General features: G+C 44.3%; 1 protein-coding gene across 2 annotated transcripts in view; it reads left to right on the forward strand.

The window, feature by feature from the left end:
- SLCO3A1 (solute carrier organic anion transporter family member 3A1) overlaps nt 1-27,689 on the forward strand; it is a 319,450-nt gene that overhangs the window by 103,608 nt on the left and 188,153 nt on the right. The gene's annotated exons all lie outside the window — the stretch shown is intronic.

Consider the following 27,689-nt stretch of genomic DNA (forward strand, 5'->3'; position numbering starts at 1 on the left):
TTTTTTTTTTTTTTTAAGTAGAGATGGGGTTTCACTATGCTGGCCAGGCTGGTCTCAAACCCCTGACCTCAGATGATCCACTGGCTGGGATGACAGGCATGAACCACCGGGCCTGGCTGCCTCCTTGACTTCTGCCTGAGCACCCCTCTGTCTCCTCTATAGATTGCAGCCGCCAATGTGGTCTCAAAAGTATAGGGCGAATCCATTCCCATCACACCTGCAATCAAAGCCTCCGGTACTTCACTCAGAGTGAAAGCTCATCTTCTGTGGCCCATGAAGCCCTGTGGGTTCAGTCTGCCTTCCCCACCTTCTTTCCTGTTGGCACCTTCTTTCTTTCTCAGCTGCAGCCACACTGGCTCTGTTGTTCTTCACATGGATCAAGCTCAGTTCCCACCTGAGGGTCTCTGCATTTTGCTGTTCCCTCTACCTGGATCACTTTCCCCAGATATCCTCCTGGCTCTCCTTCATTTGGTTCAGGGCTTTGCTCAGATACTGCCTTATCAGAAAGGCCCTTCCTGTTGGCCTTATGTAAAGTCATATCCCTGTTGTCATGCCTGTACTCTCTGTCCCCCATACTCAGCTTTATTTTTGTCCACAGAACTTAGCCCTACCAGACGTAATATTAATACATGCTTAATTAATTACACGTATAATTTCTGTCCCACTACACCAAAATGTAAGGACCATAAAGACAAGGACTTCATTCAGTTCAGTGCTGTATTCCCAGTGCGTGAAGCATGGCCTGGCACATAACAGGTACTCACCAGGTCTTTGTCATACAAATGAAAGGGGAACGACTGAGTCTCCATATACATTTGATCCATGAACAACATGGGTTTGAACTGCGTGGACCCATATCTATGCAGATTGTTTTCAATAAATATATTGGGAACATTTTTTGGAGATTTGCAACAATTTGAGAAAACTTGCAGATGAATTATGTAGCCTAGGAATATTGAAAAAATTAAAAAATGTAGGTATGTCATGAATACATAGGATATATGTTGATATTAGTCTATGTATTAATTGACTGTTTATGTTATTGGTGAGGCTTCCAGTTATCACTATTAGTAGTTACGTTTTTGGGGAGTCAAAATTTATAGTCGGATGTTTTACTGTGTGTGTTGGGGTGGAGGGTGACCCCTGTCCCTGGTGTTATTCAAGGATCAACCGTACTTCATTTTGTATTCATCTACCATGTGTGTCTGGATCCCACAGTCACTCAACATTTCCGCATTTGATGTCATGGAGCAAAGATGGGCACTGGATTTGAGCAGCCCTGTGTTTGAATGCTGCCTCTTCTGTTTCCCAGTTGGGTAATGCTGCGCAAGTTAACTTCCTGTCTGATCCTTCATTTCTTCACTTACAGAATGGAGAGCACATGCCTCACCTTGCAGGCTGTTGGAGGAATGGAGGTTTGGGTGCTCAGTATTTATTAGCTCTTATACTACATTAATTTGGCATTAGGCAAATAGAGGAAAGCCTTCTTGAAAAACAGCTTTACCAAAATAAAATTCATATACTATAAAATTTGCCCCAGTGAAATTAAAACCACAATGAGATACCACCTTACTTCTGCAAGAATGGTAATAATTAAAAAGTCAAAAAACAATAAATGTTGGCTTGGATGTGGTGAAAAGGGAACACTTTCCCACTGCTAGTGGGAATGTAAGTTAGTACAGCCACTGTGGAAAACACTGTTGAGATTCCTTAAAGAACTAAAGGGAAACCTACCATTCGATCCAGCAATTCCACTGCTGGGTATCTACCCAAAGGAAAAGAAGTCATTATATGAAGAAGACACATGCCAACACATGTTTATAGCAGCACAGCTTACAACTGCAAGGATATGGAACCAACCTAAGTGCTCCTCGACCAAAGAATGGATAAAGAAAATGTGGCATATATACACCATGGAATACTACTCAACCATAAAAAAGAATGAAATAATGTATTTTGCAGCAACTTGGATGAAGCTGGAGGCTGTTATTCTAAGGGAAGGAACTCAGGAATAGAAAACCAAATACTTGTACGTTCTCACTTATAAGTGGGAGGGAGCTAAGCTATGAGGACACAAAGGCATACAGAGAGATATAATGGATTCTGGGAACTTGGGGTCGGGGAGGTTGGAAGCGGGGTGAGGGATAAAAGATAACATATTGGGTACAGTGAACACTGCTCAGGTGATGGGTGCACGAAAATCTCAGAATTCACCACTTGAGAACTCGTCCATGTAATGAAAAACCACTGGTACTCCAAAAATGATTGAAATTTTTTTAAAGAAAATTAAATTATAGGCCAGGTGCGGTGGCTCACACCTGTGATCCCAGCACTTTGGGAGGCTGAGGTGGGCAGATCGCCTGAGGTTGGGAATTTGAGACAAACCTGGCCAGCATGGTGAAACCCCGTCTCTACTAAAAATACAAAAGAAATTAGCTGGGTGTGGTGGCGGGCACCTGTAATCCCAGGAAGCTGAGGCAGGAGAATCACTTGAACCAGGGCAGAGGAGGTTGCAGTGAGCTGAGATCACGCCACTGCATTCTAGCCTGGGCAACAGAGTGAGACTCCATCTCAAAAAAGAAAAAAAAAAAAAGAAAGAAAATTATAAAAAATATACACAGTTCAGTTGTTTAGTGTATTCATAGAGTTGTGCAACCATTGGCACAATTCAATTTTAAAACATTTTCATCACCCCTAAAATGGAACCTCTTACTCATTAGTAGTCACTTCCATTAGTCCCTCCCTGGCAGGTGCTGCCGAACAGTAATTTACTTTCCGTGTCTATTTGATTTGCCCATTCTTAACATTTCATGTAAACAGAATCATACAATATGTGGCCTTTTTTTGCTTATTTGTTTGTTTCGAGACGGAGTCTCACTCTTGTCCAGGCTGGAATGCAGTGGCACGATCTCGGCTCATGGCAATCTCTGCCTCCCGGGTTTAAGTGATTCTGCTGCCTTAGCCTCCCGAGTAGCTGGGACTATAGGTGTGTGCCACCGTGCCCGGCTAATTTTTTGTAGAGGCGGAGTTTCACCGTGTTAGCCAGGATGGTCTCGATCTCCTGACCTCATGATCTGCCTGCCCCGACTTCCCAAAGTGCTGAGATTATAGGCGTGAGCCACCGCACCCTGCCTTATGTGGCCTTTTATGACTGCCTTCGTTCACCACCGTGATGTTTGTAAGGCCCATCCATGTTGTAATGGCCATGGAGACATCACATTTTGTTCATTCACCCATTGATGAACATTTGGGTTGTTCCGCTTTTTCATTGTGAAGAATGATTCTTCTGTGAAGGTTTGTATACACATTTGGTGTGGACGAGGAAACCTCTTACTGGATACATCCAAGCCAGTTCCGGGATGCCTTCTCTCTGTGGTATCTCAGATCGTCCTGTAGCTCCTAAACTCATTCCTTTCAAATGAAGAACATATTTTGAGAGGGCTATTTTACTTATCTCAGCAGACATTCTTTTGATATAGGATTAATTTATTATTTTCTCACTATTTCATATGTCTAGCTGGTTATTCACTTGATTTTGCCACCTGCAGTACCCTTCTTAGCTCTTCCTACAGGTTATCTCTTATCCAAGATGCTTGAGATGAGAAGTGTTTCAGATTTTGGATTTTTTCAGATTTTGGAATATTTGCATTATATATACTCACCTACCAGTTGAGCACCCCAAATCCAAAAATCCAAAATCTGAAATGCTGCAGTGAGCATTTCCTTTGAGTGTCATGTCAGCACTCAAAAGGATTTGTATTTTGGAGCATTTTGGATATCAGATGTTTGGATTAGAACTGCTCCCCCTGTAGCCTGATGTTCCTGATGCCTCTGTCAGACCATAGTCTGCTCAGCCATGTGGCTTTGTTTTACTCCACTCTCAGGACTTACTGCATTACTGTCTCCCTTGAGTGGCCCTTTTCTGAATGAAATTTGCCATTCCGCTCTGAGAGGACCCTTGACTTTAAGCAGACTTGTCTGAAACGTGATTTTTGAATACTTAGTTTATCTCATTCTAGTCAATTTCTTTATCTCCTAATTGCATTATCCATTATCCCAGTAGAGTTACAAAGCATTTCTAGAAGATTCATTAAGTCTTGTCTGCCTGCTGGCAAGGGTGTGATAAGAAAGGCATAGTCAGGATTGCCTTGGCAAGTACTTGTTTGAACTTCTGAGGCTTTCTCTTCCCATTTTCCTAAAGGAAGGCCTGATTTTCCTGTTTTTGTCTGAAGGACATAGGCAATAGTGGCGTGTCCTCTTGAAGGAGAGGGAAGAATGGTGGGGCAGAAGACCAGCTCTCTGGTTCTACTCTGAGGAAAGGAAAATAGGGCATATGTCAGGTAATGAGGTTGATTAAAAACATCTCAGTCCAAGGTGTGTGGGATTCCAGAGATGAGTCATATCTCACACTCATAGAGCAGTTTTCAGTGTATTTTCCCCTACAGTGTATTGCAAATCCTACCTCAGGGCCTTTGCACTTGCTCTCTGGCTTCATTCAGGCCCCTGCTTGTGGGTCTTCCCATCAGAGAGGCCTTCCCTAAATACCCTTCCCCTACTCATCTGCCACCTTTACTCTTGGTCCTCTTACTTGGCTTTGTTTTTCTTCATTTATTGCCATCTAGCATAAAATACATTTATTTATTGTCATTCCTCACCAGAATGCCAGCTCTCTGAGAGCGTCCCATTTACTGTTACGTGTTTAAAACTTAAGATGGTTCTCAGAACATGGAAGGGACCCAGCACATGTGTGCTGAATGAATGAATGCATTGGATTTTATGAAAATCAAATATTATAAAATTCCCATTGTGTGGGGAGGAAACCTGGACTCAGAAGACTTGGGAGAATTATTCAGGGTCACAAGGTGTAGTCGCTGCTGAGCCAGAAGTTCAGCTCAGCTCTTCTGGGTCCTGGTGCAGCCATCTCAGGCTCACAGGGCCCAAGAACAAACTCTGGTGGTCATACAGACAGGCTCAGAAGATGCCACAGACTGCAGCAGGAGGTAGCATATGAGGTACCGACTGGAGTGGACATTTTAAGAATTACAGAGCGGCCATGCACAGTGGCTCACGCCTGTAATCCCAGCACTTTGGGAGGCCAAAGCGGGTGGATCACCTGAGGTCGGGAGTTCGAGTTCGCGGGTGGATCACCTGAGGTTGGGAGTTCGAGACCAACCTGACTAACATGGAGAAACCCCGTCTTTACTAAAAATACAAAATTAGCCAGGTATGGTGGCATATGCCTATGATCCCAGCTACTCTGGAGGCTGAGGCAGGAGAATCACTTGAACCTAGAAGGCAGAGGTTGTGGTGAGCCGAGATCATGCCATTGCACTCCAGTCTAGGCAACAAGAGAGAAACTCCATCTCAAAAAAAAAAAAAAAAAAAAAAAAGAATTACAGAGCAAGGATTTCCTGTGGCCTGAGAAAGAAAACAGGAAACAACTGAAAGCTGGCCAAACAGCAATAGGAGAGACTTGGTGCTGAGGAGGGAAGGGTGAGCCAGGGAAGGAGGAGAGAATGAGAGGTGAAGATGGCTATGGCAGGTCCTAAGCCCAACGGAGAGCCCAGCAGTGATGTTATAGGAGCCTCGTGGTGATCTCGGGCTGTCTACTGCACCCCATCCCCAGCAGCACACCAGATGCTTTGTTCCCAGACCAAACTGAGGGTCGTCAGGCTGCTTATTTTCACGACCCAGTAGTGAGATGCAGATGAACTGGGAAAGGGGAGAGTTTATTTCTGTAGCCAGGTACAGGGAGAAGGCCTGGAAAATATCACCAGACCAACTCAAAATTACAGTTTTCCAGAGCTTATATACTTTAAGTATATAAGTCTATGTGTAAGTGTGCATTCATCTAAAGACATAAGTGATTACCTTCTTCCAATCTGTAACTAAGATCTGATTCCTGAAGACCTTCCTCTGCAGCCTCAGTAAATTAATCTAAATGGGTCCAGGTGCTGGGGGTGATTACCCTTGTCTCCTGCTAAATCATGGAGGTTTGGGGCGTTCCTTCAGACCCCCAGTACACCAGTTTAATCCTAAATAGGTCCTGTTAAGAATTCTTTTGTTATCTTGTCATGCTTCGAGGCCCAGGAAAGGCCTAGGCAAGACTCTTGGTGAGCTTTTGTTACATTCCAGCCTTTGTATATGGGCACTGGCTCTTTCAGCTTTAAATATTTAACTTCACCAGTCATTCAGTGCTGAGACAGTTATTATGGAGGCTACCCTGTTCAGCTGTTAGGGTGAGCAGGCCTGCCAGTTTCTCTAGTGAGGGTTTAACTCTTAGAGGGGCAGCACCCTGGGGCTGATTAACTCCTGAATGTTGTGCTAATGAGAAAGAGGTATGGGTAGTGAGAGTCAATGCCCCAAGTCACACTTCATCTGATTGGATCACACCATGGGATTTTATTGCAGTAGATATTAAGTTTATTGTGTCTGGAACTGGTTCCTTCCGGTGGGTTCTTGGTCTCACTGACTTCAAGAATGAAGCTGTGGACCCTCGGGGTGAATGTTACAGTTCTTAAAGATGGTGCGTCTGGAATTTGCTCCTTCACATGTTCAGATGTGTCTGGAGTTTCTTCCTTCTGGTGGGTTCGTGGTCTCGCTGACTTCAGGAGTGAAACCGCAGACCTACGCAGTGAGTGTTACAGCTCTTAAAGATGGCACATCTGGAGTGGTTTGTTCCTCCCGGTGGGTTCACGGTCTCGCTGACTTCAGGAGTGATGCCGCAGACCTTCACAGTGAGTGTTACAGATCATAAAGGTAGTGCGGGCCCAAAGAGTGAGCAGCAACAAGACTTACTGTGAAGAGCGAAAGAACAAAGCTTCCACACTGTGGAAGCGAACCCAAGTGGGTTGCCACTGCTAGCTCAGGTGGTCAGCTTTTATTCCCTTGTTGGGCCCCACCCGCGTCCTGCTGATTGGTCCATTTTACAGAGTGCTGATTGGTGCGTTTACAGTCCTTTAGCTAGACACGAGTTCTCCAAGTCCCCACCTGACCCAGAAGCTCAGCTGGCTTCACCTCTCGATATGGATGGGGAACCTGCTCATTTTCAGTTTGTGAAAGTAGGTTTGCAGGAAAAGCAAACCTGTGGTAGAAACTTGCTGGAAATTTTAGACTTACCTGGAATGTTCCATTAATCACAAGACTTCTGCGTGATTGCTCAGAGCTTTAAAAGTAGATACAATGGCCCTGTCAACTGTCATTTTTTTTTTTTCTTTTTGGTCATTTTTAGGTGAAATATTTAATAGTGCTTTATACTTTCTACCCGTTTTAGGGCATGGTAAATGTATTTGTTAGACTGACAGCTACTGCAAGAAGCAAACCCTCACATGCATCATTGCCTTTTTTTTTTTTTTTAAATGCTCAGGTGAATCCAGAACAGGTTTTACTAATATGTGGGCAGCTCTGTGTAGTAGCTCTTGCCATGTTAGTGTTGCTGTATTCAGTTCCTCCCATTCAAGGTTGCTGTGCTTATCGGCATCAAGCAGGAGGAGAAAAGACCCTGATGGAAGGGGCCTGGGAAATCTTGTGGACCAGGCCGGAAGTGGCACCTCATTGGCCACAGCTCCATCCCATCTCTGGTAGAGAAAGAGAGTTGAGCAGTGTGTTGGGAAGAAGCAGAAGCAAGCTTAATACTATCATCCTTTAAAATTAGTTTTTTTAAAAAATATATTTCGATGTGTTCTGGAAAGTTATTTCCTTGGATACCCCCCTTTTGCAGATGAAGAAGTGGCAGCTCACAGAATTAAGTGACTTGCTCAGGGTCACAGAGTGTCAGGTGATGGTGTGTGGTCTGGAATCCAGGCCTTACCCATTACCTTGTCCCATGCTTTGTCTTTCCACGAGTTTTTGAGTGTGGCCAGTAGTCCTGCCTCTAGACTTTTCCACGTGTGCCATGCCAGCTCTTGGGAGGATTACAGTAATCACCACCATCTGAAGAGGTGCTGGGGACCTCAGCTCCCCCATGACAGCAAACAGACCTAGGGAGAGGGGACTGTGGGGGTACCCAGTGGTTGATGAGGGTTTTCAGAATCTTTTGGGAAGGGGAAGAGGTATATATTAAAGTCAAGTGCCCCAGAGAACAGGGGAATTGGATAGAAGACACATGATTAAAGAGAAACACATATGCGGACCTCTCTCCCACCACCAGCATCCCAGTACTTGGGGAACCCAAAGCCAAGCCCTGGCTCCTCAGGGATCCCCAGAGGAAACTTTTATCCCCCTGGATGTTTGGATGTTCCGTAATGATTTAGAGGCCCGAGATCCTGCTCAGATCCCTGGATTCTATGTGATACTGAAGAAGGACTTTTAAAACTAGACCTGGCAGGTCCAAATAAATATCCTCCATTGTGAGGAACAATCTCATTTGGGCCTCTGAGGCTCTCTTGAGCTTCAGACTCTTTAAAAATATCCTTCATTGACTGTTCACTGTAAAATCCAGGATTGAGACTCCCACCTCACCCCACAACTTCCCTTCCCTTTTGTTTTTCTATGTTGCCTGCTCATCCTTCCTCCTCTCACCAGCCTGGCCTCACCTAGGGAGTGGGAGTTGGCAGTCCTTGCCTAAGGGAGGGTTTTGTTGAGAGGCACCAAGTCCAAAAGGAGTCTTTTGTCTACAGGTGCACTTGGATTGTGGGCAGCTCGCAGGGGTGTGTGTGTGTGTGTGTGTGTGTGTGTGTGTTGAGGGAAATTCTTAGGAGTGTGGGTGTGCACACCTGCTCTAAATTGCTTCTACTGCCAGAATGTACTCCTGGAGGGATCAGGAAGGAGTAAGCCCTTAGTCAATTGAGCCAGTCCAGCCCTGAGGACATTGATTCCAGCCCCTTGCTTTCATTGAAGGGAGGAGAGAAACTCAAACAGGAGCCCTCAAGGAGATTGTGTGAAGCTTTCTGAATTCGGTGTCATTTTCATGCAATTTTGTTAGGAATTGGTGTGTTTCATCCCCTCCTGGTTCATTCCGTGAGTCATCCAGAAGGCACCAGAGCCTCGTCATTTTGGCAGCCGCAGGGCATTTGTGCCCAGCTAATTATGGGCAGCTCTGATCTGAAGTAACAAGGTTGAGTCGAGATAGGTTGAGAAATGACCCAGACAGAAACAGGGGCCTGGGCTGGCAGCCCCAGCCACACCATAACTGCACCCGTGGCTCAGATGAGGTCAGGGCATTTTTGCTTTGTGACAGATTTGGGACGCAGAGAAAAGAGTTCAGGCTTTGTACTGACCGAGGCCAGCACTGACGCCAGTGCGGACAAAGAGGTTTGTAGCCAGGGGAGTGGAGGGACGGACAGCTCAGATTTTAGCTGAGGATGATTCTCATGGCCCACTAATGTATCATGTGTACCAGTGTCTCTCAGGAAGGTGTTTTTCCCACTGTGCACAATGCAACATCACTGTGTCCCCAGGGTACATGGGACAGAAAAATTCCTGTTAGAACTGGGCACAAAATTGCACTTCTGAACGTTTCAGGATATGACCCTTTCAGGATACTGTGTCTAGCACCCAAATTTTGTGGACTCAAGTTTTCATTAAAGCACCAGGCAGTGATGATGATGTGCTTTCCAAATGCAAATTGTAGGAACATTTAATTGAATGGGACCCTTAGGAGCAGTAACCATTCTCAGATCCCAATTAACCTGGTGTATTAGAATGTCTCAGCAGTGGAAGGAATTCATGCCTGGGCTTTGGTGATGCTTCTCAAACAGAGCGTTTGGCACTGTTCATGGAAAAAGGTGATTTCAACTTGAAGCAGAAAGATAAAGTGGTGCTTTGTAGAATGTAAAAAAGTCTAACCCTAGCTTCTGCAGAGAGCTGGGCTGCTGCACCACCAATTATGTTGTATGGCATTTTACTTCCAAAGGGCAGCTTTGGTCACGGAGGAGAAGACAAAAGCATGGTGCAGTTTCTTGGGGATTTTTTTTTTTTTTTGATAGCAAGAGAGATGAGATATAATTTGTATTTTTGAACTCTGCTTTCAGATAACTTTATAAAGGGCTTTAAAACTGTCTTTGTAAATGATCCAGAAGAGTTGGGCTCTAAAGAAGTTTTGAAATACCTTAATCTATTTGTGCTGCTTTTTATCCTTTGTAAAAAGCAAAAAGAGATTATTAGATGGTAGGAACCTATGTCTAAATAAACCCGGTGAGTTCTTACATTTATATTCATTTAAAATATTAAAATGACAAGTAATAAGAGAGGTTTTTAATTATCAGAGCATGTTGCAGAGGTATGAGAGGAAGCAGAGAGTACCATTTTCTAGATGAACTGCTCTACACAGAAACGACCAGCATATAGATTAACCCATAAGAGTACAAATTACTCCCCCGACTTGAAGCTTCATATGGTGATCTGTGGTGGAATGTCCCTCTGGTTATGCTTTTCTTTGGCTATTAATATCATTTGTCTCCCCACCTATCCTGTAGTATTGAGGTACTGTTGTGGGGACATAATGCAGAAGCATTGCCACATGATAAAGACAGCACTCGACATATAATAAAAATCAATATGGATAAGACACGTATTACACAGATAATCCCATATGAAATAAATTAAACCCATTTTACAGATGGATTTATTGTTTGGTCCTTGTTCTGTTGACTTCCAGACCTTGTTATCTGTCCTGTTTTCCTGGATCATATTATCTCTCATATCAATAATACAGTTTTTGGCTGTGTTGTTTTCAACCAGCCTACTTTTGGGGGACCACGAGGACATAGTGGCAGGACTAAAGGTCCAGGTCACTTCAGTATTCTCCCAAATCCCGCTGGCATAAGGCTCTTTCCCTTTCTGCTTTGTCTGCAGGATTCAGCACCAAGAGCTCTCAAGAGCAAATCCATAGGCAGCTAAATCAAGAAGGTGGCTCTCTTCCCTCCTCTTTGCTCCCCTCTTCCTGCAGAGATGCAAGATGGCTTTGAAATGCCCCTATCTTCCTTCCCTTCTAATTGCCTTATTCAGACGCTTCCAACCTGAACATTTTCTACAGTCCCCTGCCTAATCGCCCTGGAAAGTACCCAGGTAAGCCACTCATGGCCCATCCATCAAAGTACAGTGCATGTCTTCTTTCTCAGACAGAGGACATAATCATCCATGCCTGCAGACGAGAGTGTGTGCCCCAAGTTTCAGTGCAGGATCAGAGACTGGAAGTCTGTATGCCTCCTCCCTTCCTTACAGTCTTTTACTTCTCCACCTGGGGAAAACAGCAGACGGAGGAGAGGAAAGAGAAGTTTAGCTGGCATCATTAAAATGACACTTTCTATTCTCCTGTGAGCTTTGTCTCAAGTAGATTCTGCTGAGTTCTGCTTGGATTAGTAAGCACAGAGAGTGAGTCATAGAGTGGCCCTCTAGAATTCTCTAGCCTGTGCTTATTATGTAGCACGGAGGTGTCCTGGCTAGAACAGGGCCTCTAATTTACCAGTCTTCTCACTAGGTGAGGTGAATAGGGCTCCACAAACCACTGTGGGGACCAATGGTATCAAATTCTAGTGCTAACAAAGGAAGTTCCATCACAGACAAGGAGTGAGAAGAAGCCAGTGTAGAAACAAGCGACCCCCGCTTCCATGCAAAGCTTTGTCCCCAGCCCATTCTCCAGACAGACAGAGGGTGCACACACAGACACACTAGCACAGCCTTCGCACGTGTGCTCACACAGGCACAGTATTTACGGCACTCACGATGTGTCCAGCTTCTTTGTGCGCTCACAGCCGGCACTGCACTGTCCGTGGTTACCCTCAGGGTGGCGCTGTTTATTGGCGCCTTTTTGCTTGGCACATTCTGGTTCCTCTGCATGGAATCTCCTTTCTCTTTCCCCTACCCAGAGGATCTGGCAAACTCATGTTGCTCCATGTAAAGTCAGCTGAGAGGTCCCTTCCTCTCAGAAGCCATCTGTGCCTCCACCCACCTCCAACACAAGAGTTTGCTTCCGGGTCCACATTGTGTATAGCACTGTCACCTTGCATCATTTTTTGGTGTGATAGTGTCTGTTGCACATACACCTGTGTCCTCGCTACACACTTTGAGACGTAAAGCTCATCTTTTCATTGTATATAGTACATGTATAGAAATATGCCTGGCACATAAAGGCAGTTAGTAGATATTTGTTGAATGAATGAATGAATAAATCATTTTTTGGGGTAGGAATGGTCTACAATATCTGACTACTACTACATGTGGATACTAAGAACTAATTGTTGTTGTGGAGTAAAATTTCTTATGTTTGCCTTTTTTTATAATTTTTTTTTATTTTATTTTATTTTTTTGAGATGAAGTCTCACTCTGTTGCCCAGGCTGGATTGCAGTGGTGCATCTCGGCTCACAGTGCAACTTCCACCTCCCAGGTTCAAGCAATTCTCCTGTCTCAGTTTCCCAAATAGCTGGGATTACAGGTATGCGCCACCATGCCCGGCTAATTTTTGTATTTTTAGTAAAGTCGGGGTTTCTCCATGTTGGCCAGGCTGGTCTCAAACTCCTGATCTCAGGTGGTCCACCCACCTTGGCCTCCCAAAGTGCTGGGATTACAGGTGTGAGCCACAGTGCCTGGCCTCTTGTTATAATTATTGTTGTCTTTCTATTAGAAACATTACCAAAATCTACTTTTACTTCATAACATTCATAAGACTCAATCTATAGAATTCCTCTTCTGGTACAAGTGCTCCCTCATTGGGCTTGGCATCTTATGGACTTACCCTTACATTCTCCCAAGAGAAGTCCCCATTATTCAGTGGAAGAGATCTAGCTATGTCTACGGATTTCCTGGTGGCGGGGGCTGGTCACAGACTTAGATTGAGTTGCAGGGGAATTGGGCAGGGTGAACCCTTTGGATTGCTGGGTAGAAGAAAATTTGACCGGGGTGCAGTCATCAGTTTGGACTCTGACTTCCTAGCTAGTTCTGTATGTGTCAAAATCCTCCAGCGTGACATTTGCCATGATGACCAAGGAAATGTAGTATTTTTTCCTTTCAGCTAAATGTTAAAAGGCAAAAAGGCTATTTCTGCTCACCCAGAAAAACATTTTAGCTCTAGCAGAAAACAAAACAAAAAAGTCTTACAACCTTAAAACCAAAAAGAGGCATTGAAATATAGTACCTGCTCCCCACGCTGTTCAAAACATTTCATGAGCAAGCACCTGTAGCACATGTAGGAGAGGGGCCAAGTATGTTCTGAACTAACATTTTAGTGTATTATTTAAAATCTGGCCAGAGCACAGCATATTTGCATGCTTGTCTTTGGGCTCTGTTTCTAAAACAAGGAGAGTGGTGATGAAATCTGCAGCTGGTGTGCTGGCCCCAAGCCTGGGCAGTTGGGGCTCCATCACACCCTGGAGCAGCCAGCAAAGTTGCTGGAGCCACTGATGTGAGTTGCCTTTGGGGTGGGCAGAGTTGTGGAGTCCTCTCCTTTCTCTGTAGCCAACACACGAGAGTCAACATGGAACTTGGGGTCTGTGAGCGTTTGCTGAGCCTGTGATCAGGAGGCACTCCTGGAGAATGAAAGCAGGTAGGTAGGAGACAGGTGGTATCCAGCTCCCAGGGACTCACAGGGAGCCCTAATGAAACAACATGGTTCTTTTTTAAGTGGACCCATTTCTCCCATTACGCCTTCAAACCTTCAGGTTTCCGCTGACCAAAAAACAGGCATCCAGGGTGGATCCTGCCACTGTGCAGTGCCCTGCTTTGGTTAGACAGTGCCCGTGTGAACATGCAGTTTCCTTCTGACAGGCAGTAGCCTTCTCAGGCTAGAAGAGTAGATAGAGCTTGCACCTGTGTATGAGGGGAGTCTGCTGTCCTCATGCTGCCGATGCCCAACCAGGTGAAGGTTGTGTGTGTGTGTGTATGTGTGCACGCACACGCATATCCTTAAATAGGTATAGGCATATGTCGTCAGTCTTCATTATTTGTGATTTCTGTATTTGGGAATTTGCCTATTTGCTAAAATGTATTTGTAGCCCCCAAATCAATACTCAGGGCTCCTTTGAAGACATATGCAGGGTAGGGAAACATTTGAGTTGCCTGATGTGCCTGTTCCCAGCTGAGGTCAAACAAGGTGACCTCGGCGGGGCACGGTGGCTCACGCCTGTAATTCCAGCACTTTGGGAGGCCAAGGTGGGCGGATCACCTGAGGTCAGGGGTTTGAGACCATCCTGGCCAATATAGTGAAGCCTCATCTCTACTAAAAATACAAAAATTAGCTGGGCATGGTGGCATGCACTTGTAGTCCCAGCTACTCGGGAGGCTGAGGCAGGAGAATTGCTTGAACCTGGGAGGCAAAGGTTGCACTGAGCCAAGATCACGCCATTGCACTCCAGCCTGGCAACAGAGAAAAACTCCATCTCAAAAAAAAAAAAAAAAAACACAGAAAAGGACAACGGGTAGTGCCCTGGGGCAGGGGAACTGAGGCAAAAGGGTAGGGATTGCAACCCCTCTGCTTTCTCATTTCCCAGAGACGTGGTCTTGGATATCCAAGGAATGAATGAATTCTCAGGTGCTTGCTCCTGCCGGGCACTTCACATTGGATGTCTTTGGACTTGACAGCAGCCCTCTGAGATACCATTATCTCCATTCTGCTGATGAAGAGCAGGCACAGTGAGATTACCTGTATTGTCAGAGGACACACAGCTAGTAAGGGGTGGAATTTAAATTCAAACCTATGACAAGTAAAGATACCATTATCTTTAGTTGATGGCTGACTGGAAAAACAGATGCAACAGCAGGAAGAATGGAGGCTGAAGCTGATGTATTGTCTGAGTGTCTAAAATCATGGTGCATTTGAGGGAAATGAAGTTGAGTGAGTGGTTGCATGACTCAAGGGCGAGTTAGGGCAGAGCTTCTCAACCTAGGTGATTTTGCACCTCATGACATTTGGCAGTGTCTGGATTCATTTTTGGTTGTTGTCATAACAGGGTTGGAACACAGGGGAAGTGCTACTGGCATCTAGTGGGGAGAGGCTGTGGATGCTGTCAAGCCTCCATCGGTGCACAGGACCAGCATCCACAACAAAGAATTAGCCAACCCCAAATGTCAATAATGCCAAGCCTGAGAATACCGGATTAAGGTGAAAGCAGGCTCTTGAAGTGTTTTGAGTGGAAGTGTGTTAGGGGCTGAAAAGTTACAAACTATGTCCAGAAACTTCAATAAAGGTATTTCCTTCTGATGTGCCATCATTCCTGGCTCAAAATTCACTTTCTTTCTACATTTTCTATATTCAGTAAGATATACTGTGTCTGCGAGCCAGGCCTATTGGTGCCTGTTCTGTGGTGAGCAGGCGCAAATAGGTGACAAGGCAGGCAAGAGAGAGTGTCCCCGGACCTAAGAAACCAGGCTGTGGACCCAAAGCCACCTGGAAAAGACTCATGGGATGTGGGACATCACTCAAGGCTCAAGATCAGCCTGGGGTCCAACAGTAAGGATAAGAACCAGGACAGCAGGTTCCAGAAAGCCAAGTCCCTTCATAAGAGGTCAACCTGACCTAAACAGACATCTTTTTTTAAAAATTATTATTATTATTGTTATTTCTCTAAGCCTTCTTAGCATTTGCAGTGTATCCTGGGGGAAGTTGCAGTTTTCAGAGACAGACTCATGAATAAAAATGAGTTGTGTAAATTCCTGTATTGAGGGTATTTGCCAAGTGCTGCAGATCTCCAGAGGAGGTGACGGGCACCTTGGCCTGGAGAAACAGGAGGGTGAAGGTTTCTGGGTAAGTCACTGCTGGAAACTAGAAGGTGAAGGGAGAGTCCAGGCAGAGGGAAGAGCATGGTGGGAGGCAAAGGTACCAGCAGGCAGAGGCAGGCAGGGTAGGAGTGTGCTATGGGCAGGGCAGGGAGGCGGGAGGTACGGTGAGGGGAAGACCACACGGAACTCCCCAGAAAGCAGAGAATTGGGTGCCTCCTGCGAGTGTCCACTGTGGTTTCCAGCGAGAATCTCTCCAAAAGAAGAAAGATGTGCTGTCCTGGCAGGAAGGCGGAGACATTCATTTCCAGTCCCTCTGTGGTAGGGTAGGGGTGACCCTCTCTCCAAGAGGTATGATAAAGCCAGTGTCCCCATTAGCAACAAAATAGAGAAGACAGTTCCTTCATTAAAAAAGCAAATTTTGCTGGCACTAGATACCCTTTACAGAGGGCCGGGCTCTGGGAGCCTCCCTGCCTGGGTTCCCATCCCAGCTGCTGGGGTTCCTCTGTGTGCAGTCTGGGGTAGTTAACTTAATTTCTCTGTACTGCAGTTCCCTATCTGTAAAATGAGTAGAATAATTGTTCCTGCATCCATAGGTGTTTTATGAGATTAAATGATTTAGTGCAAATAAAGTGCCTGGAATGGTGCCTAGAATATAGTAAATTCTTAGAATTAACCAGTGTTACTCTCTTTTTACCATTTAGGGACAGCAGAGGAAAGGGCTTTAAGAGAGTGTCATGTTCTAGAGCTGAACTTGTGAACTTGCACCTAGGTGTGCTGCAATTGGCTGACAGGTGTGCTTTTTAAAAAATTGAATTTGAATGCCTTTGCGTGGAGCTGGCATGATCCATGATTCGTCATAGTCCATCCTCTACCCCACCCCCTTGTCCCAAGCCTGTCCAGCATCACACATGCAGGGTCCCCTGCACTTGGCTGCCTAAACATGAGAGCAGAGGACACTGGCAATTGCATTAAGTGGAGAGAAGTTACAGGAGGAACATTGGCAGGATTAGCCACAGACTGAGTCAGCTGTCATGCCACACACTTGGTGAGAGCCCTGCTTATAAAGCAGCTGTGAATTTCACATGTTGGGTTCAGCCTGGGAGCTTATTGATGATCACTTTCTATGGCCAGAGGGGCATCCTGCAAGCTTCTCTCTCCAGGAGACAAGCTGCATCCAGGTCCAACCTTCCTCTCAGACCTGCGTCTGCACTGCTAGCACAGCCTCCTCCTTCCTACGCCTCCACCTGACCTGGTCCTATAACTGTGACATTGCCCCTTACAGCCACCCAGTGGTGGACACTCCAAGGCAGGCAAGAGAAGCAGCCTGCTTTCCCTGGCACTCACCAGCCCGAAGAGCTGTGCTAGTGGTAGAGTAAGGAAAGAACCCTGGCCCCAGAGGTAAAAGACCTCACTGAAGTGTGACCTTGGTCAGGTCACTGAGCCCTGCAGTCCTCTTCCTTGTCTATAACCCCTGGGGTACTGTGTTGCTTGCAGTACCTCCTTGGTTATTGGGTTGTTAGAGAGAGGCAGTGTTTGTAGTGGTGCCTTATTATTATTATTTTTAATGTTACTCTGCAAATGATGGACATTCAAAATAATTAGCAATGCTGCATTATTTCTTGAAGTTGTGGCCAACCATCCACAGCCTGGGCTAGAAAGCAGGAATGGGGATGTCGATTGTGGTGAGGGTCCCAAATTGTACTGGGGAGAAGATAGTTGGAAGCAAAGAAACTCTATACACAGAGGATTTCAAAGAGTTAGTACCAAAAAAAGACTGTAAAATATCTTAATAACGTTTGTATTGACCATGTGTTGAAATGGCATTTCAGATATTTTGGATTAAATAAAATATTAAATATTTATTAAAATTAATTTTGCATGTTCTACTTTTAAGTGTAGCTTTTTTTTTAATATAGTAGAAAATGTGCAGCATATTTCACTTTAGACCAGCTGCATTGCAAGTGCTCACTGCTCACATGTGGCTATCATTGGACAACACAGCTATAACCATATACAAATTGCATTCTGTACGTGCCATTGGACTTCAAGACTTTTTCCTCCTTCTCCTTGGAGTAGCCTCAACTCTAACTTCTTTCTCTGGATAATTCCTGTTCATCCTTCAGAGCAAGGTCTAGCATCAAATTCTCTTGGAAGAGTTTTCTGACCCCTTAGTCTGGGGCCCCTTTTCCACAGCTCCTGATGATCGGCACATACCCTGGGGTGCACGGATAGTTTTTAGGAACAGTGGGAGAGAATACTTGAAATCAAGTGTTTCCAGATCAGTTCTGTGTTGTAGGATTTTTCTTGTCCAAGTGGCGTAGTTCTCAAATGAAAAAGTTTGAGAAAACGCTTTAAACATTTCATCCTGCTGTAGACAGGTTCAGTGTGACTATAAAGGTTATGAATGGGAATCCAAAGAAACATTTGCAGAATCATACTTACTTTCTACCCCAATTCTGTAGGATCACTGTGTCTGTGATTGGCTGTCAGTTACAAGCAGTGATTTTTCTCTATGTTCATAGCTTAATAGACTTCTGGATCTGGGTGATTTTTAATGGAGCTTATTTTTAGGTGCATCTGATCACATGATTTGGTAAATATTGGACCCAGAAACTGATGGAAAAAACAAATCCCACATGAATTTGTTGTGCCCTTTATTGTATAGTAGAGAGATGAAAATGAGATAGGGAGACATAAGGAAATACTATTGTTACATTTAAAAATGGCAGCTTTACACATGTAAATGACTAGGATTGGCTATTGTCGCCTTCACAGCAACTGAGTTGGGTTTGAGTTCCTGTTCCTGTGGCTGCAAGGACTTTGCCACATTACCCAATCTTAATTTGTCTCTGTTTCCTTATCTTCCACTGGGCATAGTGACCATCTGATAGTGTGACTGTAAATAGGTAGAAATGAGATAACACATCTAGTAGTTAGAATCTGTTAACCTCCAGTTAAGTCAAGTTTTTGCTATTCTTTTTAGTTATTCACTTACAGTTTTGTTAAGTAATGGTTCTCTATGGTCTTTTTAAAAATCTAGTTATCAAGGACTAATAAAGGAGCATTAAATTTACCCATATGGTGGTGTCCTCCTCAGTTTCTCTTTGTTCTAATTTTTAGATGGTGTTTGTTTTATAAAATATTCATCCTTTACAGTGTATCTTAAATGTACCTGACCTTGTTTGCTCCTGTTACCATTTTTTTTTTTTCAATTTTTAAGGGTCTAATTTATTGAGGTATTACTTACATGCAATAAAATTTACCCCTTTAAGTGTAGGACTTGATGAATTTTGATAAACATGTACAGTTGTGTAAACACCAAAATGGGGAGTTGTCCAAGTGGTATAAAGTGATGGTTATGCAAGATGAATTAATTCCAGAGATTTGCTGTACAATACATGTCTGTGGTCAACCATACAATTTTTAAGTGGGCACTTAAAAATGTATAAGAGGGTAGATTTCATGTTAAGTGTTTTTACCACAATAAAACAAGAAAAACAAAAAGACACAAGACACTTTTGGAGATATCTGTTACCTTGATTGTGGTGACGGTTGCATAAGTATATGTGTGTGTCCAGACTCTTCCAATTGTGCGTGTTAAATATTTGCAGTTTTTGTATGTCACTTCCACCTCAGCAAAGCTGTTAAAAATGATATAGAAGAGGTTATATGTATTTATTTATTAGATAGGGTCTCACTGTCGCCCAGGCTGGAGTGTAGTAGTGAAATCCCGGCTCACCACAACCTCTGCTTCCTGGGCTCAAGCGATTCTCCAGCCTCAGCCTCCCAAGTAGATGGGACTACAGGCATGCACCACGAACATTTGGCTAATTTTTGTGGTTTTTGTAGGGCCAGGATTTTGCCATGTTGGCCATGCTGGTCTCGAACTCCTGAGTTCAAAGCAATCTGCCCTCCTCGGCCTCCCAAAGTGCTGGGATTACAGGTATGAGCCACGTGCCTGGCCAGGACTTCTATATTTTTTAAATTTAGGTGATATCATACCTCTCTGCCCCTCCTTGTATACTGGCACCTGCCCATTCCTGAGTTCTTGATTTTAGCTATCAGATAGCTGGCATATGTCTTTGAAAAGCTTTCTTGGTAAAAGTCTTATGATTGATGTATTTCCTTGGTTCTAAAGTATCTGAAAAAAGGGTTTTTGCTTCTTCATACCTCAACGTACGTCGCCCAGGTAAAAATACTTCCTTGCCACAGTCATTTCCTCCTGATTGTGCAGCTCTTGACTCCTAATGGAATGGGGCGGTAAGCTCAGATCAGCCTGCTCTCTGTTCCTTTGTGTGCAGGTACCGTGCTTTCCTTGCCTACCTGCTCATGAGAACAGTTGCTTTAACCCTGAGTATATCTAGGTGTAAATGCTCCTTTGTTCCTTTTCCTAGGAAATTGGTGCTTTACTTGCATTGGATTTCTTGTCCTTGGGAGGTGTACAAAATGAATTTCTCAACCTCCTTTCAGCTCTCTCCCCGGTTTCTTCAGCCTGTCAGACTCTGCTCCGGCAGGCCACGTCAGCCAAGAACTTCCCTTCTCCCCTCTATAGCCCTCTGTCTCCTTTCTGCTCTTTCTGTCTCTGCTATCCTGCCCTCTGGCTCCTGACTCCACTGCAGCATGAATGTGCTTTGCTGTGTCACTAGATTCCTGGACCCTAAATCCAGCGGGCCCCTGGTGGTTCTTCTGTTGCTTTACCAGTTGGCAGCAGCAGATGGGGTTTTTGACATTCTCTTCTCCCTTGGCATTTCTGACAGAGTTTCTTCTTTTTGTCTCTAACATCTCCCAAGCCATTTCTTCTGAGTCTTCCTCCAGATCTCCCCTTCCTTGGGCCATCCCTTAGATCTCCCTGCAATCCCCCTCCCCGCCCTGGTTTCACCTTTAATCACCCCCCTTCTCATTCTCCACTCTCCCTCTGGGTTATGTCCTCTGTTTCCTTAGCTTTGACCATCACCTCCATTCACTTCCCTGCTTTGGCCCTCATATACTTAGATAAGGCTTCTCTAATTAGGGTATTAGTAGTACCTGCTCATAGTTTTGTTGTGAGGATTACATGAGGGACAATACATAAAGTGTTTAAAAGAGTCCAGCACATAGTAAGTGCTCAATAAAACCTGGCTGTTAGTAATATGTTGTTATAAGTATTGTTACTAATGTGTTTCTGCTTTGTCTAACTTTAATTCTTGGAGACCTAAATCATATCTTACTACTTTTTTAACACTCCCTCTTAACACGCCATCACAGTGTGTCTGAAGTATAACAGAAGCTCAGAAATGCTTGTTAAAAATTAATTAATGGGTACGTTCTCAAAAGTATTGAAAATAAGCATTTAAGCAAAAACTATACAAGAATGTTCATAGTGCTCTTTATAATAGCTAAGAAGAGGAAAAAACCCAAATGTCTATTGGCAGATAATGGATAAACAAAATGATATATCTATACAATGATGTATTGTTCAGTCATAAAAAGGAATGAAGTAAGATACACGCTATGACATGAATGAACCTAGAAAACATTAAATGAAAGAAGGCAATCACAAAAGGACACATATTGTGAGATGCCATTCATAAGAAAGGTCCAGAATAGGCAAATCCATAGAGATGGAAAGCAGATTAGTGGTTTCCAGGGAGGGGATGGGGGAGAGAAAGTGGGGAGTGACTGCTTGATGGACATGAAGCTCTCTCAGAGTGATGAGTGTTTTGGAACTAGATAGTGGTGATAGTTGTGAAACATGGTGAAAGTACCAAAGTGTCACTAATGGTAAATTTTTGCTACATGTGTTTTACCACTATTTTTAAAATGAATGAATGATTGGATGGACGGATACATGGATCATGTGAAGACATACTGCCTGAGGTTTTGTCAGTGCAATGAGACCAGCAATCAATTCCTCACTGCCACCCTGGAGGGTCACATGCACTGGTCCCCCCTGCGTTATGATGACCCAAGTGCTTCAGGCTCACATTGCTGCACCCCCCTTTCTGTATCTTCATGGCTCATTGTGAGAAGCGAAGGAGCTATCCAAGGATGTTGTGATACATTCCATGTTGTTGGTAACACACTTGGAGGTGATATCTCCTGGCAGCTGCAGAGAAAGCCAGTTCAGTAAGTTTGGGGTTATTAGGGAAGAAGGGGAAAAATGGTGAGAATGTGCCCTAGGAAAGTAGGGTCCTCAGACATGGAAAACAAAATATCATATGTTCTCACTTCTAAGTGGGAGCTAAGCTATGAGGACGCAAAGGCATAAGAGTGATATAATGAACTTTGGCAACTGGGGTGTGGGGACATTTGGAGGTGGGTGAGGGATAAAAGACTACATATTGGGTAGAGTGTACACTGCTTGGGTGATGGGTGCACTAAATTCTCAGACACCACCACTAAAGAGCTAATCCAGAAAACACCTGTACCCCAAAAACTATCGAAATAAAAGTTTTTTTTGTTTTTTTTTTTTTAAGACAATAGCATCCTAAGATACCTTAATAAAGAAAAATCAGAGAAGGTCTTTTGCAAGCAAATCTTATTAGAAATACTTTTTAATGGTTGAGATTAAAAACATATCTCCTAAATGATCCTCCCAGGAAACTCTGAAGTTCTTGAGGATAAAGACCTTGGCTGTCTTGCTAATGTTGTCTCCCTGAACCTTGCATGGGTCCAGGCACTGAGTGGGCGCTCAGTAAACATGGAGTATTGACTCAGATCCTGAATATTGAAATAATTGATTATTGAATCAGATATTGAGCCAGATAATTTTCCAAACAAAATGAATACCACCCTGTGCTTCTTGTTTGTTTTTTCCCATCACCCATTTCTGGGGAGTTTTTCAGGTTTTGCAGGTAGACCTGGGACTAGGAACATTGCTGAAGGTCATTGATCAAAGACAGAACTTCAGTCAGTTACCAGAGGTATTTTCTCGCCTGTAAATGATAGACCATCCTGCGGTACCCTGCCTTCTCCCTGCTGTTTATGAAGATGGATTATTTCTGATTCAGATATTTCCAATCCTTTAATTCTTTCTTTCTCAGTGAACTAAGCTCTTTTACTCTTCAGTGAAAATGGCACTGTGCATAAGTGTCTGGCATCCACACTAGGAAAAAGCTTTCTGTGAATATGTGGCCTTTTAGAATGAAGGCAGTGATCTTTAGAGTTCTTAATTACCCAAGCCACCAACTCATCTAAGCCCTGGTCCATCCTCGAAAGAGGAGGGAAGGATTTGGATGTCAGTTTAAGCCTTAGCATCTGTTCTGTATTCAGGGCTCATAGTACAAATGTGTTACTTTCCACCCCCCTCAGTGGAATGTATTTTTCTTATTTTTCCCTCTATAAAACATGCATGTGCCTTAGAATTTTCCCATTGGAGTTTATTTAATAATTACACAGGTTTACTTTTTATTATATGTTAATGATTTTACTAAGTTGATAGATTAAACTTAGAAATTATTAATGGATTCATATATGAAAACTGTTAGGAACAGGAGTCTCACAAAGGTTCAAACTTCCCACATATCAGTACCATCTAGTTCAAGGGTCAACAAACTATGGGCCCATGAGCCAAATCCCATTGACCATATCTGGCCCTTTACAGAAAAAGTTCGCCAACCCCTGGTCTGGTTCAACACTTAGCATAAGCTACTGCTCATACCTACCCTATTTTGGCCTATGTTCTGGCATTGATTGATTACTAAAATTGGTTTGCCATTCTCAATTCTCTTCACTTGTACTAACTATCATTTATGACTTCAGACTTGCTAGTTAACTTCTCTGAGATACAGGTGCCTCATCTGCAAAAAGGGGACATAATACAGTTTTCATCATTAAGCATTTCATCAAGTGAGTTTACATATACAGGTTGAGTACCCTTTATCCCCAAGAATCTTGGGACCAGAAGTGTTTCTAATTTTATTTTAATTTTGGAATATCTGCATGTGTATAATGAGATATTTTGGAGATGGGACCTAAGTGTCAACATGAAATTCTTTTGTTTCATATACACCTTATGCACATAGCTTGAAGGTAATTTGATAAAATAGTCTAACTGGTTTTGTGCATGAAACAAAGTGCTGACTGCAGTTTGACTGCACCGCATCACATGAGTTCAAGTGTGGAATTCTCCACTTGGCAGTACTCAAAAAGTTTCAGATTTTGAAGCATTTTGGATTTCAGACTAGGGATGCTGAACCTGTATAAATCACCTAGCATACTGTCTGGCACTTAGCAGATCCTTTCTTCTTTCTACCTCTTCCCTAAAGAGTATGACCATTTATCCATGAAAACAAAATTAAATGGCACTACAGTGTAGAAGTAAATTTAAATTTGGTATCACTCATCCTGGGTTTAAATCACTGTTCTGCCGCTTACTAGGTATGTGACCTTGAGCAAGAGGCTTAATCTCATTAAACCTTCTCTAAAACCAGAGATAATAATGGTATCTATGTCCTAAGTACAATCATGACTCTTCAGTATACAGTGCACGTCAAGTGCTTAGCATAATGCCTTGCACCCAGTATATACTAATTAAATGGTAGGATCTATTATTGTCATCATCAGTGTTATTATTAATTTCTTAGGGTATACAAACTATTGGTGAGGATCGTGGCATTCATCAACTCTACCCACATTTGCCAACATCAACTCTTCTAGTCAGCCAAACCTTTTCCCACTGAGCTTCACTTAAGCGAGCAAAGAAAACATGTTTTCCTGGGGAAAATGAATCTAGAGCTTCACCATCCGCATTTGGTGCATTAGAAACATTCCAAAAGGAAAAGCAACAGAGAGGCTGGATTTGCACATTTCTTTCAGACCTGCTGCCTGATTCCCTTCACACTTCCTGGCTGCATTGTCAACAAGTCCTCTTGGCCCTAGCTGTACCTGTGTGGCTGTAGTAGCACCACTCACATTTCTCTGGGGTTGGTGTGGCGAGAGGCCTCGCTGCTCTGGTGGAGCTGCCCAAGGGACATCCATTCATTGGTTTGCTTGTTTATTAATTTGCTTCAAATTTATTTTACTGTACTGGGTGCAGAGGTAACAAAGAATATTAATACCTAGCCTTTCCATTAAGGGGCTCACCATCTTGGACCCCAGTTTTGAAGATATATTGGAGAGGCAAGAGTTTGGGGGCTGGGAAATCTGACAGTTTAAAAATAATCCAAGCAAAGATGGTGAATGGATTCATAGGGTGATAGAGGGGAGAAGGGGGTACTCGGCTGGCCAGGGATGAAGCTTTAGTTGGTATGAAGTTTCTAAGCTCATTCATGTTCTGAGTGGGTCCTTTCTAAACATAACTCCTTGACTATAAATCCTTTTTACTCCAGGGATCATTCCATAAGGAGTGTAGCCCTGGCTGGCTTTGCAGTTTTCTCCCTCACATCATGCAGCTGTTGTTGGGCACGGAGCATGCTGTATGCACTAGGAAGTGAGTGTGTCTCCTGGTACCCTGGTGCCCCTTGAACAAACACAGTCCCAGGAACAACAACTGGACTTCTGTGCAAGCTGAACTTCTGTTTCTACTTCTGTGCAAGCTGAACAAAGGCACCAGCCTACTTTTCCCAGGTCCAGGAAAGACTGCAGTGCACCATGATGCTAAAGACAGAGGTGCTTCCCTTGGCCTTGGGTCCAGGTGACCATAATTCATGTGCAGAAACTGGCATGACCCTTTATAGAACAGCAAGTTCCACTGGGGCGGGATTGCTGGCAGCTGTGCTTTTCTTGTCAAACACTGGCTTGGGAGAGTCAAAAATAGACGGTCCTGGGACCAGTCTGGGTTCAGGAAGTGGCATGAGCAAGTTGCCTCCCCCTTAGGGAGAGTGAGCCACATTCCTCAGAGTGACAGGCTGCCTGGGAGGGTAAAGAACAGGGCAGTGGCCAGGCTGGGGCGGGATGATTCAGATGCCTGGCCTTCCGGCTGCCATGGTCCTTCTCCCACCAGCCAGGCCCTCCTTGCTCTGCCAGCCAGGGACTCCCATTTCTCCCTGCTCCTTTGTGCCATGGCTCACCTCTGACTATGACGCTTCCTGCTCACAAAGCTCTGTGGGACATCATCGCTGGGCAAAGAAAGTGTAAACTCATCCTGTGAGGCCCCTTGGAGTCCACGCGTATCTTATCTCATCTCTCTTTAGACTCCGCTTCATGCCCTTTATGCTCCAGCCACTCCAGACTCCAGCTTGACATTCCCCCAGAATGCCCATGCTTTCCCACCTCATGGCTTTTTCCTCTAGTTCTTCCCATCCTGCAGAGTGCTTCCTACCTGTGCGCATTCCATAGGTCCTTCAGGGACCAGCTCACATTACGTATGGTGATCGTAACATTTATCATCTAAACAAGGATTTTTTCAGAACAAATTTCACAAACTACCCCTCCCTTTGGGCCATGAGGTCATGCAGTCACCCAATCCAAAAACCCTTTACAAAGAGGACTGTATCCGTGTCTTATCTGGCTCTCTCAATTTTTTCTTGTTGGAAAGGTTGTCACAGATCCCCCTGCCACAGAGTATGGACATCAGGGTAGACGCTTAGTTTCGGCTCCAGGTTCTAAGCTCCCTCAGAATAGACACAGTGCCCAGTGAGTCTTGTCCCCTCACCAGCAGCCTGTACGACCCCTTGCCCAAAGATGATGCCCACAGACCCTCCAAGTAGCTGCTTGCTGGTGAGCACGCTTCGATGCTGCATGGCTGCATGCTTACATGCCTTCCTCTGTCCCCAGCACCACTTACTGAAGTTATGCACATCATTGCAGGAGAGGGCGTGCCCACAGCTGCAAAGTCTTTGGCACGCAAGGCGAGGACTCTGCTTCAGCCAGCATGCCAGATTTTGGCCCTCAGGCAGCTGCCCAAAGAGCTCTTGCCAGTGCTGTGGCTCTTGCTAATATTTAATGATTGTCAGAGAGGGACCACCTGTGGGTCATGCTGGCCACACATTACTTTAGGCAAGAAACCCAGAGTGTGGCTTCTTGTTTTGCGTCAAGTCCCTTAGCAATCAGGGCAGGGCCCTAGTTTTAAGATGGCTTAGCCCACACTGGAGTACCTAGTTAAGTAACAGGTTCATAGTCCAGCCTTGGCTCTGAGGAGGGCTTGTAGGAGAAATAGTTGTAGTTTCTTTCGACAATTCTGCATTTGCTGTAAGAGCTTATTGAAGATTCCTTTAAGGGTTCATAAGATTGATCTCCAATAAAGCAGTGATTTTCAACTCTTTTTCTCCCTTAGCTGGAGAATCCTTGTTTCAAACAACATCTTGGGTGGACATTCTGAAATGGGAAACAACCAAGTAAAGCTTTTGTGGGCAAAGGCAGTGTTAGGACTTGAAGTTCTGTGCCCTTGCCACAGGCTCCCTTTATAGAATTTCTGAGAAAACAGCTTAAAAATCACTGATGTAGAGTTTAGTAAGGAAGATACGTGTCCTGGAATCACAAGTGATTTGAGTTGCTGACAAGTGATTTGAGTGAAGCACAGGCTAAGACGGGTGGGAGGACAGGTGTTGCCCACTAGCCCTGCAGGAGGTGTTTAATGGATGCTGGTGGGTGGGGAGCTGCCTGGGCTTGCCCAAGACCACTCAGCTCCATTATAAGTCTCCCAAGCCCAGGACTGTGCATTACACCCAGCAAGGGAAACAGGACCCTCTCCAGGGATGCCTTCCCTGCATCACCCCCACCCCAAACTCCTAGGAATTGAGGGAATCTGTCCCTTTACAGAATGGCAGGCCCTGCTTGGGACTATGGGAGCAGCAGTGAGAGACTGACCTCATCCAAAGTGGATGATCCTCTCCAGGTATCCCTTGGTCTTATTTCCATTAAGCTGGAGATGGGAGTAGTCAGAAGTAGCAGTCACATTTTAACAAGCTATGTTTCACAAGATACACTTGACCTTTGCTGTAGTGATCAATAACTGAGCATGTACCCTCTGCCAGGCATGGTCCTATATGCTGTGCATGCACATATTATCCCATTTCATTTTTACAGCATTCCCACTTTATAAAGGCTGTTCCAGTTAATAATTTTAATAAGAAGTCTTGGTGCATTTCTTGCACCTTTTTCTTAAAGTATGACCCTG

Source organism: Theropithecus gelada, chromosome 7b, assembly GCF_003255815.1.
Source record: "Theropithecus gelada isolate Dixy chromosome 7b, Tgel_1.0, whole genome shotgun sequence".
Classification (NCBI taxonomy): Eukaryota; Metazoa; Chordata; class Mammalia; order Primates; family Cercopithecidae; genus Theropithecus; species Theropithecus gelada.